Source organism: Equus przewalskii, chromosome 2 (genome assembly GCF_037783145.1).
Source record: "Equus przewalskii isolate Varuska chromosome 2, EquPr2, whole genome shotgun sequence".
Lineage (NCBI taxonomy): Eukaryota > Metazoa > Chordata > Mammalia > Perissodactyla > Equidae > Equus > Equus przewalskii.
Window position 1 is genome coordinate 58,474,794 of NC_091832.1, and position 16,920 is coordinate 58,491,713.

General features: G+C 42.4%; 1 protein-coding gene and 1 pseudogene across 10 annotated transcripts in view; both read left to right on the top strand.

Annotated features, from left to right (window-relative positions):
* Positions 1 to 16,920, top strand: part of MSRA (methionine sulfoxide reductase A) — a 391,817-nt gene that overhangs the window by 63,104 nt on the left and 311,793 nt on the right. The window lies entirely within an intron of this gene.
* Positions 1,853 to 2,455, top strand: LOC103549918 (large ribosomal subunit protein eL21-like; annotated as a pseudogene).

Here is a 16,920-nt window from a genome sequence, read left to right on the forward strand (position 1 = left end):
GGCAGAAATATACTCAAGAAGGATAACAATTGGAGAAAGCTGAAAGAAGGTACTGTTTACAAAGATGTGGGCAGGGGTAAAAGAAACCATCAAGGAATGGTGAGTACTGAGGATCTAGAAATAGTTTTAACACTCCTAGACCCAAGGGGGCAAGAGGAGGGAGCCATTACAAGAATGGAACCAGGGCTATAGGAGAAGATCACCCTACAGGAATTCTGCCCTTCAGTAGAGGAACACAACCAATGCCAAACTGTGGTCTGGTTGGGAGAGACAGCCAGGGGAATATATTTCCACCCAGTCTTTCTGCTGTCCAGTCTCCCGCCAGCGTCTCCCATTGGCTGAACCCAACAAGAAGTCAGGGATCAAGGGAGCCCATCGATGCATAGTCCTGACAGGGCACACACAGAGTGGAGAGTGGTTCTGGAAGAGCAAACAGAATGTCCAGCAGAGGAACTTATTAGGCACAAGGAGAAAGTAATATTCAGCAACACTGAAGGCTCTGCTGAGGTTGGAAGCATTGAGTTTGAATTGTACCAAATAGGAAGGACGTGGGATTTTCAGTGATGAGCAAGAAGAACTTTGTTAATTGGAAGAGATGCCACACTGTCTGAGACCTGTAATCTGCCTATTGGTGTCTGGTTTCCAACACTAGCACCATGGAATGTGTACAAAGGGGTAGTGACACCAAGAATTAAGGACCCACCTCTCCATGTATGTCTCAGTCACACACAAAATGCATCTAAAACTTTTTGGATTTTTATATCCAAAAATTTTAGTCAGTATCATGTCAATTCAATTCAGTTCAGTTCAGTTCAATTCAATTCAAAATATTTGCTGAATATCTATAATTTCCTTGGAACTGTGCTAGATATGTTCAGGACACCAAAATGAGAAGGCATAGAACTTTTCTTCAGGGAGTTAGAATATGGTAGGCGAGATGATTATGTAAACAAATTGTGTAATTAAAGTAAAGCATGATAAGTGTAAAACAAGACAGTAGCCACTCTCTTGACTGATTTCCATCTACCAGACTCACTGTATTAATTGATAAGCCTCTTTGTCTCTTAAAGCATTGCAACAGAGGTGCTTGTTAGACGGAGTGCTTTCAGCCAGTAGTCTATATCTTCATAGATCTGCGCACTTCTGTAATTTGCATGCTTTGCCAGGAGTCTGACATGTTTGTTCCCAAACCTTTTTATGTCAGTTGTGCTAGTTACTAAGTTTTCACAAGTTAATTATATATTAGGCAAACCAATGGAATATAAGTGCAAAAACAGAAAAAGCTTTTGTTTGCATTAAAATTAAGTCAAATATTTTGGAAAAACTTAAAAAAGAGTAGTCACTTAAAAAAATGCCATTGAAATAGACAGGTGTAAGACAGGCTCTCATCCTTTTAACCTGGCAGTGAAGATATTACTGATGCAGATAAATTTGTTGATGGTGGGCAAGATTAAGACAGTATCTTCTGGATAACTTCTAGGTTTTTCTGTGAGGTAGGAGTGGGCAGTGAAATTGAAATGAGAGGGTGAGGGCTTGAGGAGGGTGAGGACGGTTTGAAATAGATGATGTGGAGAGTGGTAGAGGGTTTTCATTAGAGGCATATAGAGGATTTTTGGGTGCCACTGATGGTTCTCCTGAGGCTGGATACCATAACTTTGTCATAGCACTAACCTAAATGACAGTGTGACTTCTTCTAGCAGTACTCAGGAGGCTGGTATAGAAGTGGGAAAATAGATGCTTATAGCCATCCAGGTGTGGGACTTTGTGGGTTAGGTGTGGCAGAAGTTTAGAGGGAAAAGAGTTGGAGGTTGGGGCAAGGAGTGATTTAAGCCTTTCATTTGGAATTGCCATCTTCTAATAATTCGCCAAAATGACGAACACAAAGGGAAAGAGGAGAGGCACCTGCTACATGTTCTCTAGGCCTTTTAGAAAACATGGAGTTGTTCCTTTGGTAGCATACATGTGAATCTACAGGCAGTGTGATATTGTAGACATCAAGGGAATGGGCACTGTTCAAAAAGGCATGGCCCACAAATGTTACCATGGCAAAACTGGAAGAGTCTACAGTGTACCCAGCATGCTGTTGGTGTTGTTGTAAACAAACAAGTTAAAGAAAAAGTTATTGCCAAGAGTGTTAATATATGTATTGAGCATAGTAAGCACTCTAAGAGCCAAGAGAGCTTCTTGAAACTCATGAAGGGGAGTAATCAGAAAAAGAAGGAAGCCAAGGAGAAAGGTACCTGGTTTCAACTGAAGCACCAGCCTCCTCTGCCCAGAGAAGCACAGTTTGTGAGAACCAATGGAAAAAGCCTGAGCTGCTGGGACCCACTCCTTATGAATGCATGGCATAATAGGTGTGTATAAAAAAATGACGTCTATTTGTTAAAAGTAAGTGATTTAAATGATTAATTGTGATGTATAGTCTTATTAGGAATGTAAGTGGATCCAGAGAACTTAGTGGGGCCAAGGGGATGGAAGTCTTGATGAAGTTAGAGAGCAAGTGTGATGAGCGGAAAAGTTCTGTGAAGCTGTGGTCAGAGAATGGTTCGTTGGCATTTGGGATTGGAGGGTAGAGGGATCTCCAGCTTGAGTGTGGCTGCGGATATGGGTGGTGCAAGTGAAGTGGTGGTGAAAGTCAATGGAACTGAAGACATCTAGGAACTTAGAGGCAAGGGAGTTCCAATGCCTTCTTTGGGAACATTGAGGCCACCCCTAAATGGTGCTAGGGTATGAGATGGAGAGATGGATAGGGAGACAGTTGGCAAAGCCATTGACAAAGTGGGAACAGTTCCAAGGAGGTCAGTAGGTAAGAGGCATGAGCCTCAAAGGGTTTTTCACTAAGGAGGGGAACAATGGTTACCCTCTTCTGATTTCTACGTGACAAATCAGATCTCTTCTATAAGCACAAAATTTATGCTTTTGATTGGGCAAAGTATCTGCTCTCATTTAAGAGGGGATCTGCCTATTATATGTGCAAATCTTGTGGAAAATCTAAAAGTGACTTTGGTGCCACAATTGGAACTAAGAGCCACTTCTTGCCCCTATGATTCTACTTTGATATTAAATAAATTTCCCTTTATGAGACATCAGTCAGTAAATAGAACAGAATGTATGGTTAAATAATTAAAATTATTTTCATCATTATAATTATAATATGCTTTGCCATTTCAAACCAAATATGCACTTATCTTTCCTGAAATTTTGTAAGAAATCTATTATTGAAGCGTGCAGAGATGACTTCTTTTGGTTGAGTTAAACATTTTTAGGATTAGATATGAATTCAGTAAAAATAATTGAATTAAATTGGAGGGTATGAATAATTCATGACGTGTAATTTCACATCAGTTCTAGCATAAAAATAAAGCTATAAACATGTGCTGGGAAAATGTATTTTATTATTTAGAAAGGTACTGAACATTTATTATTTTGGAAGATAATTCATTTTGTGATTAAATAGAGATATTGAATTGTAAGATGGGAATAAAATGGAAAATTTTAGCTAGGAAGTGTTGATGCCATCACCACTTCTATCAACTTGATGAACCACTAGTTACTACGTCTTGGTCATTAGTGATTTCAGAAGATCAACCATGATAGCCTTCTAGATGTTGAGGATAAGTTCAGTAATTGTGCCAGAACATTCTATGGAGTATAAAAGCTGCCAAGTGTTTCCTTTGAAGAGCAGAGGGCAACTTTCTGGCTAGGTCTGTCCTCTGGGGCTGGACTCTCAGCGCCTTGACTACGTGGGAGAGGTCCTCACTCCTTAGTCCTCCTTCGCTAGTTGTAAGCTGAGCACCTGTCGTGTTCCGGTTAAACTTTAAATCCTTGCCAGGGAAGAGCATGCAGTTGGGCCACTGGACTGACTCCTGATGTGGGTGGAGAGCTGGTCTTTTTGCACATCTCGTTGTGATCCAAATCTGGTACTGATTAGAAAAGCTAGGAGACCTGACTCTCTGGGAGCAGTCATTCCTCTTAACATGAAAAGTCATGAGTTCAGTGACATCACTCATTTGTTCAAAAACATTTACTGTGTGCTTCCTCCATGGGTAGCCTATGATGTTGGGACACCTGGGTGAATAAGACTTGGGGAGTTTCTCACAGGGTTGGACAGGGTGGTGTGGCAGGGCTGGGGGCCAAGAGCAGGGAGCCACAGATAAAAGTTTGAATAGAAAAGTGAACCCAGGTAGTCGAACACTTGCCCTGTGCCTTGAAGGAGGAGTAGGAGTTAGATAAGCAGAAGGAGAGGGGAGAGAAGTAGGGGCACGCCAGGAATGGGAATAACCTATAACCTGTGCAGTGGTGCTAAGGTGAGAGGGAATTGGTCTGGACCTGCTGGCTGTTGCTGGAGGGAAGCAGCGTGGAGAGTATGGTGAGAGATGAGGCTGGAGAATATTCAGGGCCACCTTATGAAGGACCTCAGCCACGAGGCTAACGAGCTAGAACTTGATCCTGAAGGCAAAGGGGGAGCCATTGAGCAGCACTGAATGATAGAGACATTCTCTAGTCTTCAAAGTCATCTGACAGTCTCTAATGAAAGTTCTTCCTCCTGAACATTTTTGGATGTTCAAAATGTCAATTGGTCCACGAAGGTATTGTGTAAGAGATGATGCAGCATCTTAACCTCTGCCATCATTTAATGATGACTAACATTCATTCACAGAAATTGATACCAGTAAGTGTTGTTACTCACAGCAATGATTCATTCTCTGTTGGGCTACTAAAAGCTTTTGGCCATTTTATAGTAAGACAACCATCAACCCCATCAAAGGGCCTTTGCCACACCTTTTATGATTTGAGGCTAATCAAAGGCACCAAGAGTCAGGTTTCCTACAGAACTCCACCTGATTTTGGAAGAAGGCTGTGTTTTTATCCATCTTTAAAAGGAAAGAAAGGAAAACCCTGGAAATTATGCTACTTCCATACTATACTTGGGAGACTGTCCCCCGGGTAGGAACCCAAGATTCCTATAATTAATAAATTAATAAATACTGCCTGATGAGTGGAGTTGTGTCTTTGGTCAAAGTTGTTGAAGCCAGACAAAATGGAGGAAGATGGACAAAATGGACTCCATTGTTTTACTCACTTTTTCTTTTTTAAATAAGTGTATTGTTTTTGTTAAATGACGCATGCTTACTATGAATGAAGTCCAATAGTACCCCAAAATACAAAGAAAGTAAAAATCACTGAAAAATCCTATCCCCCAGAGATAACCACATTTGATATTTTGGTGAACTTAACTTCCAGACTTTGCTCTAGAATTCATAGCTTTGTGTCCTTACTCACTCTCAGTTTGTAAATTCCAGAGTGCTTTGTCCCCTCTGTAGGATATCTGCTGTGCTCGTCTAGATTTTTTTTTGTCCTCAAGTTTTTTAAGTGAGACTGTGTTCAATTTTGTTTTTTCTCTTTACAGTGCTTGGCTTGTTTTATAAACAAACTAATAAGATATATATAGGGTATGATTGGGGGAAGGAGAAACCGAATCATTTGTAATTGTCCTTGATTTGGATAACCTTTTTTTTTTATTGTGGTAAAATATACATAAAATATTCGTATTGTGGTAAATTTACCATTTTAACAATTTTTAAGTGTACCGCTGAGTGGCATTAAGTACATTCACATGTTGTACAACTATCACCATTATCCATTTCTAGAACTTTTTCATCATTCTAAATAGAAATTATATCCATTAAACAATAACTCCCCATTTCCCCCTCTCCTGAGCCCCTGGTAACCTCTATTTTACTTTCTGTCTGTATGAATTGCCTATTCTAGGTACCTCATGTAAGCAGAATCATGACAGTGTTAGTCCTTTTGTGTCTGACTTACTGATTTCATTTAGCATGATGTCCTTAAGGTTCAACCATGTTGTAGGATGTATCAGAATTTCATTTCTTTTTAAGGCTGGATAATATTCCTTTGGATGTATATACCACATTTCATTGGATAACCCACTTTTTGAACTTGGTTTAGAGTTCATACTTGCATTTAGCGGCCATTTTACAAGGTAGATTTGTTTCACAAGAGTAGACGTCACTAGACGTCACCCAGAAGGAATGAATGGAAGGTGACATATTAAATGGTATTCTCCAGGGATCCTTCCTGAAGCTTATTTACTAGTTAGCATTAAAACAGTCAATGAATATTTGATACTGGGGATAAGGACACTTGTTCTATTTATTGATAAAAGAGAATTGAGTAAATTAGCAAGTACTTTAGCTAATTTGATTGAAATTCAAAAGATTGTTGTTAAGTAAAAGAAATGCATAATTAAAAAATGTCAGAGTTTGAATAAATACAAGTAGAGAAATTCAGGTATGAAAACCATATATTATTTTCTTTATGGTGTTATAGAAATTTAAGTCTTACTTAACTTCAAGTGTTTTTTTTTCAGACATTCAGGAAGAATGGATTTTTTTATTTCCCACATGTGGAATGATTTCTCTTTGCATGTGGCCTGCTGCCAGCTCAGTCTTTTCATCTGGGGCAGTGTTCGCCAAGCTGGAGTCAGTTAGAGACCCTCTGTGGCCTGCGGTGTGTTGAGGAAGAGCAGGAAAGCGGATATATTCTCCTTCTCCATGAGTTCTTCAGGAGAACTTCAAGAAGTTTCTGTTTTAATTCCAATGGTAGGAAAACATTAACATAAGCCTATTCAAGATCATGTGGCATTACTAGATTGGCCATTTCTGATTTTGACTATCTTTTAGTATATGCAAACTTCCGTGACTCATCTCTGTGGGGCCTGGCCTGGATCCCTTAGCCAGTAGCTGAGCCTAGAAAACAAGCTAGTCAGCACTTACCTTTCAGCCTGGCCTTGTTGTCTATATAAGTGCGTTTTATGAGGAAAATTCTACCCATGGTGATATTCCAAATTTAAGCCAGCTCTAGCATGGGAAGGGGCTACTGTTTTGTATCTTTTTCCTTTAGACAGTGCTAAAGACCCACTGAGAAGTTCTCTGGTCTTCAACTCTTCTTTTTCATCAAAGGTACTATTCATTACTTCACTCATTCATTCATCCAACGCATATTTACTAAATGTTTACTATGCAGTGGGCATGTTATAGTGAATCATATCAAAAACTTGTTATGTTAATTATATTTAAATTGATTTTTTCTATGACAGGAGTTGAGGAAGACATTCAAGTCTCCTTGGTAAACTTCCAAATGCCTTTACTGTCAGCCCTACTTAGGCAGCAACATTGTATAACATGTGCTTTCTCTGTGTCTTAATTTTCTCACTAGTTTGCAAGCCCCTTGAGGGGAGAAGACTGTATCATAACACTATCCCAATTCTATTCTGCACAAGCAGAGGGACTCTGTGGCTAATTGATGGAGTCCATCAACCAGAACATCCTATTCCTCTAGCTTCTGGTTGCCTGAGACTATATTTTTAAACAGACAGACACAAATTTGCAGCAGATGCTTTCCTGCCATGGACACTCCTTGACGTTATTGTTATTCTCGTCGTCATTGTTTGTGGTAATGGTGGTAGCATGGTGTTGTAGAGGCAGAGAAGTAAAGAGAAGCGAGCCCAGCTTTAGAACGAACAGATTGGCTTGTCTACTTGGAAAATTTATTTGACCTTAAAAATGAGAATTAAAATGCACATCTTTCAGGGTTGTTGAGAAAATTAAATGGGATGATGTATGTGTAAAATGATGAGGTGAAGAAATTGCTGAGGCAATAACTTGAAACAATGATTTTCCTTCTTTTGCATAAGCAGCTGCCCCCTGCCCCCATAGCCCTGGGTCCAGGGGAACCATGAGCACTGAGAAGCAGGACTTTGAGGAGGAGAAGGAGAGAGACCAACTGAGAGAAGGGGGCGTGATTTTAGTAACAGAATTAGAGCACAGAATACACCGGATAGGACTGTACGCATCAGAAGGGGTGGAAATGCTGTTAATTGGTGATTTTAGGTTTCCTCTCCCCATTCCCCCATCGTTGAGTCCCAGGAAGCTCAAAAAAGCAAAGATACCAGTTGTTAGGAAAAATAAAGACATTCTGTTTGTAAATGGCCGAGCTCATCTGTGTCCAAGTCTGCCTAAGCCGTGCACATCTGGCTTGCTCACGGTCAGCATTTGACAAATGTTCGTTCTGCTCTCCACATTTCCCTTTTCTTTATCTCTCTAGTGATACATACATATATACACCCCATGACCTATAATATGCGTAGCAATGTGGATTTTAGAATGTGGGTGTGCATGTGTGCGTGCACGTTGGTTCAGGCGCTAGCTGTAGTCACCCCACTTAGGAGCAAGTGGGTAACGGGGAATGTTGGGGGTGCACTTTTGGGAATCACATTACTGGGGATGCTACTGGCATTATCAGGGATGCAAAACATTCAGCAGAGTGCAGTACAGCACCCCCTCCGCCGTCCCCCCCTTCCGCCCCCCAGCGGAGAATTGTCCTGCCCTAAATGCCAGTCGCACCCCCACTGAAAAACACTGTGTTTACAGTGTGGAAGAATCCTCAGCAGCTTTGTGAATTAGAGACTGTTTATAATTCTTTTGTGAATTAGAGACTGTTTATAATTCTATCACATAGAATAGCAACTTTTCAGGGCAAGTAGGAGAGCTCATGCCTTGACTAATGGTATTACTCGGTGAGAATAGTGACCGCATCTTGCTCCCTGCTATGAAAGACTAGATAGGTTAAATTCTGACCTATATGTGAATATTATTTTGGATTTTAGAGCATTGTTACCATTGTTCTCTTAATATAGATCTGAGTGAAATAAGGGTTGTTACTGTTTGGATTTTTCCCCTCAGACCTATTCTTTCTCTGGGAAGCTCTTAGATAAAAGTTGAGTAGGCTTTGTGGACAAGGCATGTGACCAGAAAAATAATCTTAGTGTCACTGTGCACACACAGAGGCTGCACACACAAAGAAACTGTGGAGGGCTCTTTTGATATGGCATAGGGAAACCGCCAGTGCCCATAATAGTACAGGGCTATATCTCTCACAGTGCTTTTGAAGGCATAGAAAGCAAATGACAATTCCAGCGGTAGCTAAGATATATTTTGCAGTGGCTGGAAAGAAACTGGCATTCTTACAGGAGTCCAGGAAATTGTCTTTGAGCCTTTGAAGGCACACGGAAAGCTAATGACACCTCAGAGGAATAGCGTTTTCAGGTTTTAGATGCCACAGATGCCAGCGATGCTAAAGCCAGGATATAAAGCCTTTCTTATAGGGCCTTTAAGAATCCTCAGTGTGCTTTTATTAGCAGGCTGAGTGTGTATATAGAAATGTTAATGGTCTGTGGAGCAAGCTCAGCTTGTTTTTGCAAACTACAGAACTATAAAAGTTATAAGAAAGGACACGAGTTCTCCTTCCTTCCTTCCTTTGTTCCTTTGTTTCTTATTTGTTCCTTCTTTTTGTAATAATAGAGCACCTATCGTGTGCTGCGTTCTGTGGATATAAAGGTGAATCTGACATGAATCCTTCTCTCCAGAAGCTTGCCATCTAATACTGGAGAAATGTGTGTGTTAATATCTGCAGAGCAAGGTAGAAGGCGATAATGATGCAAATAAAGCACAAATTAAATGGAAATTTAGCCACAGAAGAAATTACTTCTGGCTGATAGGATCAAAGAAAGGTACATAGAGGTATTTAACTGTTTTCAAGAATATGTAGGATTTGGGCAGGTAGCAATTAGCTTGCGGGGAGAAAGAAGTGCATATTGTAAGGGAGGGCACCCCAGGTCGGTGGAACAGCACTGCAAAGGTTAGGACAGGGGTGGTGTGAAGTGGGGGACAGATAAGGGTTAGGAGGTCCCTGGTTTGTACTTCTGATCGTTCAGGGATTGAACTTGTATTCATTGGTCAGTAATTAATGATTTGGAATTCTGGTCCTCATATTTTGATGTGCCGCAGAAATTCCTGTGCAGCTTGTTAAAATTCCCAGTGCCAGAGAGCCCCTCCACACACCCTCAGTTAGAAGGTCCCAGAGATCCTACTGTCCCTTGCTGCCTGTGGCCAGTGTCGGCCCAGCAGCCAGCCGCTGCACGCTCTTGCTGTGTGTGTCGCTGAGCTGGGACACAGCACCGGGATGCCGGGGGCAGGAGGGAAATAGAAATTACTTTTCTAAGAAGTATAATCCCCAAATCTCCTCTTAAGCAGCTACAATAACATCTCATATTTTATTTAATTTTCTTTTAATGGAAAAACCAGTTCTACTAAATGAAAGCAAATGACTGGTAAAGAAGATTTGAATGATGTTTATAAGCCTTTTATATGATTTTTTATTGAGTTTTTTGGTCTCCTAATTGATTAATAAAGGGAAGAATGGGGAAGACTGACATGTGTTATATTCCATCATGGATCAGATAGAGTGAAATTGTTCCCACCTTGCCAATAAAATTCTCCAGGTTGATTGCTATTTTTAATTTATCTGAGCAGGGCTTTTCAATGAAGTCACATTGGTCCTGGTTGTTCTGTAAATAGGGAATTTTACCTGAGGAAGTGAAGTCTCCCCATTTGCAAGCAAATTTGGGCTTTCAGATTGCTTATCTGACATTAATGATGTCAGATCCACGCTCTCCTGCAGTCTTGCTGAGGCGACTGTCTGATGTTTTTGTCAGTGGATTCCCTATAGCGTCTTTGGCCCTAACTGGGCCTCCTGTCCCCACGCCCAGGGTCTGGCTATGGTGATGTATGTTGTGTAACTCACCCAGGTATGAAGAGCATTGTGCCAACCAATGAGCCCTGCAGTCATGTCTGAAACATCAAGCACTGCTGTTCCAGGAGCTTGACGTAGAAATTCCTTGCTGCCCAGCTTATTCCAGCCCACCTCACCCTCTCCTGACATTTCCATACAAGGCACTTCCCTGTACATTTAAAAGCCTAACCACAATCCTGCGAGATATAGAGTAGTAAGAAGCATACTAATTACTATTCACTGAGTGCTTGTCGTATGTCAGATACTATGCTAGGGTTAGAAAGGTTAAATGATCTGCCCAAAGTTGTAAAGTAAATAGGTGGCAGAGTTGATACACACAGAGGTGTCTTTCGACTTTCAGTCTGGATGGACCCCACACTTTAGGGCAACGAGGCTTTGGCCATTTACTAACTGCCACTTGGCTAGGAGGCTGGAAGACTTGACAGCAGGCCTGGCCTCACATAAATTGTACTTTACTTACAACGGGCACAGTATGGGATCCTCCTTGGGGTTGAGTCCTACAAGAGTGCGTTAAAAGGCCTGGAACTGTCCAGCTCTCAGAGAAGCAAAGCCATATTGGGCGTGGATGCTTTGGGAAGGTGCCCATGGTCCGTGGATCCATTGTCAGTGAGACCTACATTTTCAGTTCTGTTTTTCGTGGACTATGTGGGAGAGCAGTGAGGGTGCTTAGAGGGGAGGGAATTACTATTGACTGAGCATCAGCTGTGTGGTGCTAAGTACCATGCATTCTGTTCTAGCTCGTTGGGTCCTCACAACCACTCTGTAAGATTCGTATTATTGGCACGTATTAGAAATGAAGATGGTCCAGGCCAGGGGGCACCCTGGCTCCTGGGCGCCCTACCCAGGAGGGTGCTTGGTCCACAGCCAGGCCTTGCTTTGCCCTTGCCTCACGCTTCAGTGCGTCAGTGACAATGTCCTGGCCATGGGCCTGACTAGATCTTAGGGCTCTCAGCTCTGAGCCTCCAGGAAAGATGTGTTAGAGACAGTCTGTACTAGGGTCAGCTAGCCTAGGTTCAGATCTGGGCCCGCTGCCTACCACCTGTGCGGCCCTTCAGGGCTGAACCCATCTAAACCTTAGCTTTGTCATCCCTAAAGGTGGAAGAAAATACCTAAGTCATAGGGTTACCGTTAGATTTAAATCAGAAAATTGATATAAAGTACTAAGCATATGGCCTGGCATGTGGTGAGTGCTCTAGAAATGTAGCGACTGGGGCTGGCCCCTTGGCCAAGTGGTTAAGTTTGCATGCTCCGCTTTGGTGGCCCAGGGTTTCGCTGGTTCAGATCGTGGGCACAGACATGGCACTGCTCATAAGGCCATGCTGAGGTGGTGTCCCACATAGCACAACCAGAAGAACCTACAACTACAATATAAAACTATGTACTGGGGGGCTTTGGGAAGAAGAAGAAGGGAGAAAAAAAAAAGATTGGCAATAGATGTTAGCTCAGGTGCCAATCTTTAAAAAAAAAGAAGTGTGAGTAATTCTGTGATCAGGCATCTTAATAAATCTTATCTACAAGGTGGAAGGAATGAAGCGAGGCTAAAGCTATAATTAGTAAAGAAATAGTGGTCACTCATATTCACCAGGATAAGGGGATGTTTGGTGATTTTAGGGAAAAAAAAAGAAATGGTAGCGAGTGTTATTATTGGGATTCTCTGAGGCTGAATCCTAACTGGATACATATCCTGACCCATAAATCTACCTCTTCAGAGGCTGTCTTGAAGGAGCTTATGTCATGATAAATTAGAAGATGTCTTTTCCACGCCGTCTGGTTTTCTGTGTTCACTCTTCCAGTCTCTCTACCTTTCTCTTGTCCTGTTGTAGGTGAGCTCACAGACTCCCAGGTGGAGGTCAGTAGCTGTTACTGTGTGAGAAGAGGAGAGAAAGAATAGCTCCCCGCTTCGCCAGTTGGAGAACACAATACAACACTTTAAATTTTTCAGTGTTGAGTTCGTGTGGAGTCAGCATTCAAACTGGAGATGAATTCTTTTCATGCCTATCTAGTTAGTACAAAATGGGAATTTTAATTGATACCTGTGTCAGTGTTGCTCTCTAATATAGGTGACAGTGTCACAGGTCTGTGCCTGTGTCACACACACACCAAGTCACTGTCAGTGCTTGCTCTGGCTTGAGGAACCTTTGCTGAGAGGTTCATTTTTCGCACAGTCTCTGGTCTAAATTTGCCTGTGGCCCGTTGTCATTTCACGGACAGCAGTCCAGACCAGACTGCATGGGTCGTATCAGAGCTCTGATCCGGGTGGTGACAGAAAGAGCCCAACTGCTTTAGGGAGGTATTAATGAAATGTTTAGGAGGGAGGTCTTTTTCTATGGCAGAACAGAGCAGCTAAACCAAATGTTTGGTTGAAATATGTCCGTGATGAACCCACTTTAATTTTTGTTTAAAGATGTCGTTCTATTTTTTGTTCCAATGTTGTTTTGCGAGCTGTGTTCTGACTGCAGTGTAGGCTTTCTAAGAAATCAGTCCCGAAGAACTCTCGCTGGAGTATCTGTATCCAAGGTAGGCTCTAGAAGTTAAAGCTGTTGCTAGGGGAACCAGTGGAGAAATTTAAATGTATAAATCTTGCTATTACATTTAAATTTCATGTAACAGCTGACCCGAGCTTCGCTTTCTGGTGAGGAGGAAGCTGGAGTAGGAATTACAGCAGGCAAAGGCTCATGAGAGAGGCACCGCCATTTTAGAACTCTCTACCTTTAGTGTTTATATTTCACTCTTTTAGTAAACAATTCTATTTTTCTTTTTAAAAAGGTCTTAGATAAACTATGCCTGCCCAGGTACTGTGTCTTTTAGGTGGCGCCCTCAGCGAAGGCAGTTTCCATCACTGGAGTCGCTCAATTCAGAGAGAGGCGAAGCGATGAGGAAGAAATAGTTCTCTTTTGTTTTAACGCTGAAACCTAAATCTCCAGAGGACAAAAGAAATTCCACAGTTTACTTGGTTTGCCTTTTTTTTTTTGCCGGTTCCGTTTTACCTAAAATGCTTTTTTGCTCTGTTATATACTAGATAGAAAGAAGTAATTTTCTTGGGCTGAAAAATAGTTGAAGCAACTCCAATGGGTAATAGTAATGATTTCATTAGTAATGTTGGGATATGACTAATGTGCCGGATATTATATTAGGAATTTAATATATGTTATCACACTTAAATTTATACTATGGTAAGGCAAAGGTGTAGTTCATCATCCCAAGCACGTAAAATACGCAGCAGCTGAATATGAGGACAGCTGTATTCTCCGCATTTGTGTGCCTCTATGCTAAGTATATTTAGATTGAACTGTATGAAATTGTGGTTTTGTGAGCAAAAAGAATCAAATATCAGCAATGTCATATGGTTCAACCCAACACACGTTTGTGTGTACCCAAACTGGCAGGCATAGTTCTAGAATTTCCTTGGGACATCGCTGATATGTTTCACAGGCATAAAAATGTGGGCTTTTCCACAAATGTATCAACCAGCCATGCAGGGAAATAAAGTTCCTAAATGTTTTATCTAACAATCACAGAACTGAAGCCCCAGAAGGTGGCCCTGGCTTGCTTTACAGAAGCGAGGCCCGGAGAGGTGAGGGGACTTGCCTGTTGTTGTGGGGTGAGTTAGTGCCGAGCATGAGGCTGGGATTTAGGCCCCCGCAGCTTCTAGAACACCCTGTTCAGCCTTCCCCTATTGATTTTCATTACAGGCCCTCAAAGCCAATATTGCATGTGATGTCTCTAACTTAGCGGTAAACCGGCTGGTGTAGCCCTGTGGTCATACCAGCTCCGGGCTCTGGGCGCTGGGCAGTTCTGGGTGCAGGGAAGATCAGAGGGGAAGGGAGCTGGACATCTGGGTGGAAGTGAAGGGTGGTGTCAGGTGGTGAGGTGAGGAGAGGATGGGCTGGCGTGGAGGGAGTGCCAGCGGGAAAGACTGTGTGCAAGTGAGGGCCTGGCCGGTGGAGAGACGCCTTTGGCTGTGTGGTGCTCCCTTCCTGCTGCGCTGTCAGAAATGCTTTAGGTTCCCTCATGTGGCCGCTTGGGCTGATGCAGGCCTGTGCCCTATTGCTGGTCAGGAGCGGCCCCAAAGGTTATCCATCTCTTGTCTCTTGGGGGTTTTAACTCAGGGGGGGCTTGTCCTTCCCTGCCTCTGGTGCCATCCTTGTCCATCTCAACAGGCTCCAGTAATTTTGAGTTTTGGGGAGAAAGGGTTTAGTGCTCAAAGCCTACTGTTTCCTTTTCTCTCAGAAGGGCCTCTCTGCTCCTGCAAATTTGCTCACCCGTGTCCAGCGACCTTCGAGCTCCTGTGTCCGTTGTTTCTCCCTCACTCACACAAGAATGAAGTTCCCCTTTGTTAGACCACTAAACTAAAATGTGTAGATGATGGGTAGCCATACGGAATATATGCATCTTGGCAGGGAGTGTGGGATTGTAACTTTTAAAAGTGCAATAAATTAAAAAATTGGGACACGTGTAAACCTGTAGATTATATGAGCACACTTCTTTTCATGTAGTAGAAACCAGTGGATACGAAATCGAGGGGCTCAGAGAGATGCAGGCACATGTGTTTCTGGAATTCTGCAGCTGGAGCAGGAATCCACACGTGGAGCATAAGGAGTTTAATATTGGCTCACCTCTCCTTGTCACACCTCGTGTTGCCTCTGGAGGTTTATCTGTGACAGGGTCTTTGCCCCTCTCCTTCACTGTTCTCTGTATGTCTTTCTCAAAATTAGAAATCATCTCTTCTTTTCTCTGCACTGAGTTCCCACCCTGCTGGCTGTCCACTGTGGAGGACATATCGGCGTGTCCGGAATACCTCTAGTCGTTACTCCCATGGGCCTGAAGACTGTTTGCGCCTGTACCATACAGATGGATCAAATACACGTTTCAGTTGAATTCTGCAGTAACCTGTGATGTGTGTTGGCCTGAAAGAAAATCCGCTTCTACCTCGAATCCTTGTTGTATCCTGAAAACAGTGTACATTGAACAAGTGAAACCACACCCGTCCTCTGCGCTGGGAGGGTGGGTAGCTCAGTAAACTATCGCTGGTGCCTTCATTCTGATACCGACTTTAGAAACTAGCATTTCTGCCTTTATTTCCCAACTTGACTTACAAGTCTTTTTTAAAAAATTGGTTTTCCACGTTTGTGTGTAAAAAAGTTGTTTTATGGTTTTGTTTAATTTGGAAGCTTCGAGGTGCCTGCCGTTTTTCATGGCAATCATCTGAAAGATCCTTTCGACTCTCAGAAGTTGTTCACTGCCTTCTTTGAGAGGAAAAAGGGCTGCCTCAAATATTCTTTTGGAATCAACATTTATTTTTTTATTCTGTGCCTGTTTCATGTAAGAGGACTGTGGTATACTGGGAAATAAAAGAATTCAGTGAAAATTCATTTCACAGTAAATGAGCTAAGTCATTAGAAAGAATTGACCATAAGCTTAATAGGAATCTGTCATGCTGGAGTTAATACAGTGGGTTTTAATCTTTTAAAAAGTGGGAGAACCCTTTACTCAATGGAAATCTTGGGAACTCTGTGCTTAAAACAGACAGAAGCGCTGAGTGGTGACTGGGGAGGTGTAAGGAGCCCAGAGCCGGGACGGCGCAGCCTGCTCTGCACCCTCTTCCTTGGGCGATCTCCTCCTCAGAAACTTGAAAACCACTGTGCTGATCCATTAATTATGTAGATATTGTAATCCCTGAAGTAAATAAAGTGTTATAATTTTAGAGGCATGTGTTTGTACATCATTTTATTTGACCATGGGGAACAGACAGCAAAGGCGTTATTATCTCCATTGTCCCCATTTTTCATAAGAAGCAGCCAAGGATCAGAGAGGTTAGTAACAGGTCCCAGGCTACACAGCTCATAGGTAAGGCAGCAGGGATTGGAATGTAATTCTTCTGACTCATAGTTTAGGACTCATTTCACTAAATCCTAAGGTTGTCTATGGATGAAACAGAAGTCCAGGCTTCCTTGAACTGGTGAAACTCTTTCAGGAATGTTTTGTTCAGTGGTAGATGGTAAACTGGAGGATGTCTAGAGGGGGGTGACTGCGATACAGCCCTTCACATCATAGATAGAAGTAAAGGATTTAAAAAATGGAACTCTCTTTGAGAGTTTATTCATGGGTGTGAACTGGTTTCAGTGAATGCAGAGGATGTGTGTAAGGAGGGGCTTGAGGCTGTGAAGGCTTGGAAGCCTTCGGACAGAGTGTGGATGTCACAGTGAAGGGGGAGTGAGGGACAGGCCTAAGCTTCCTGTAACTTCA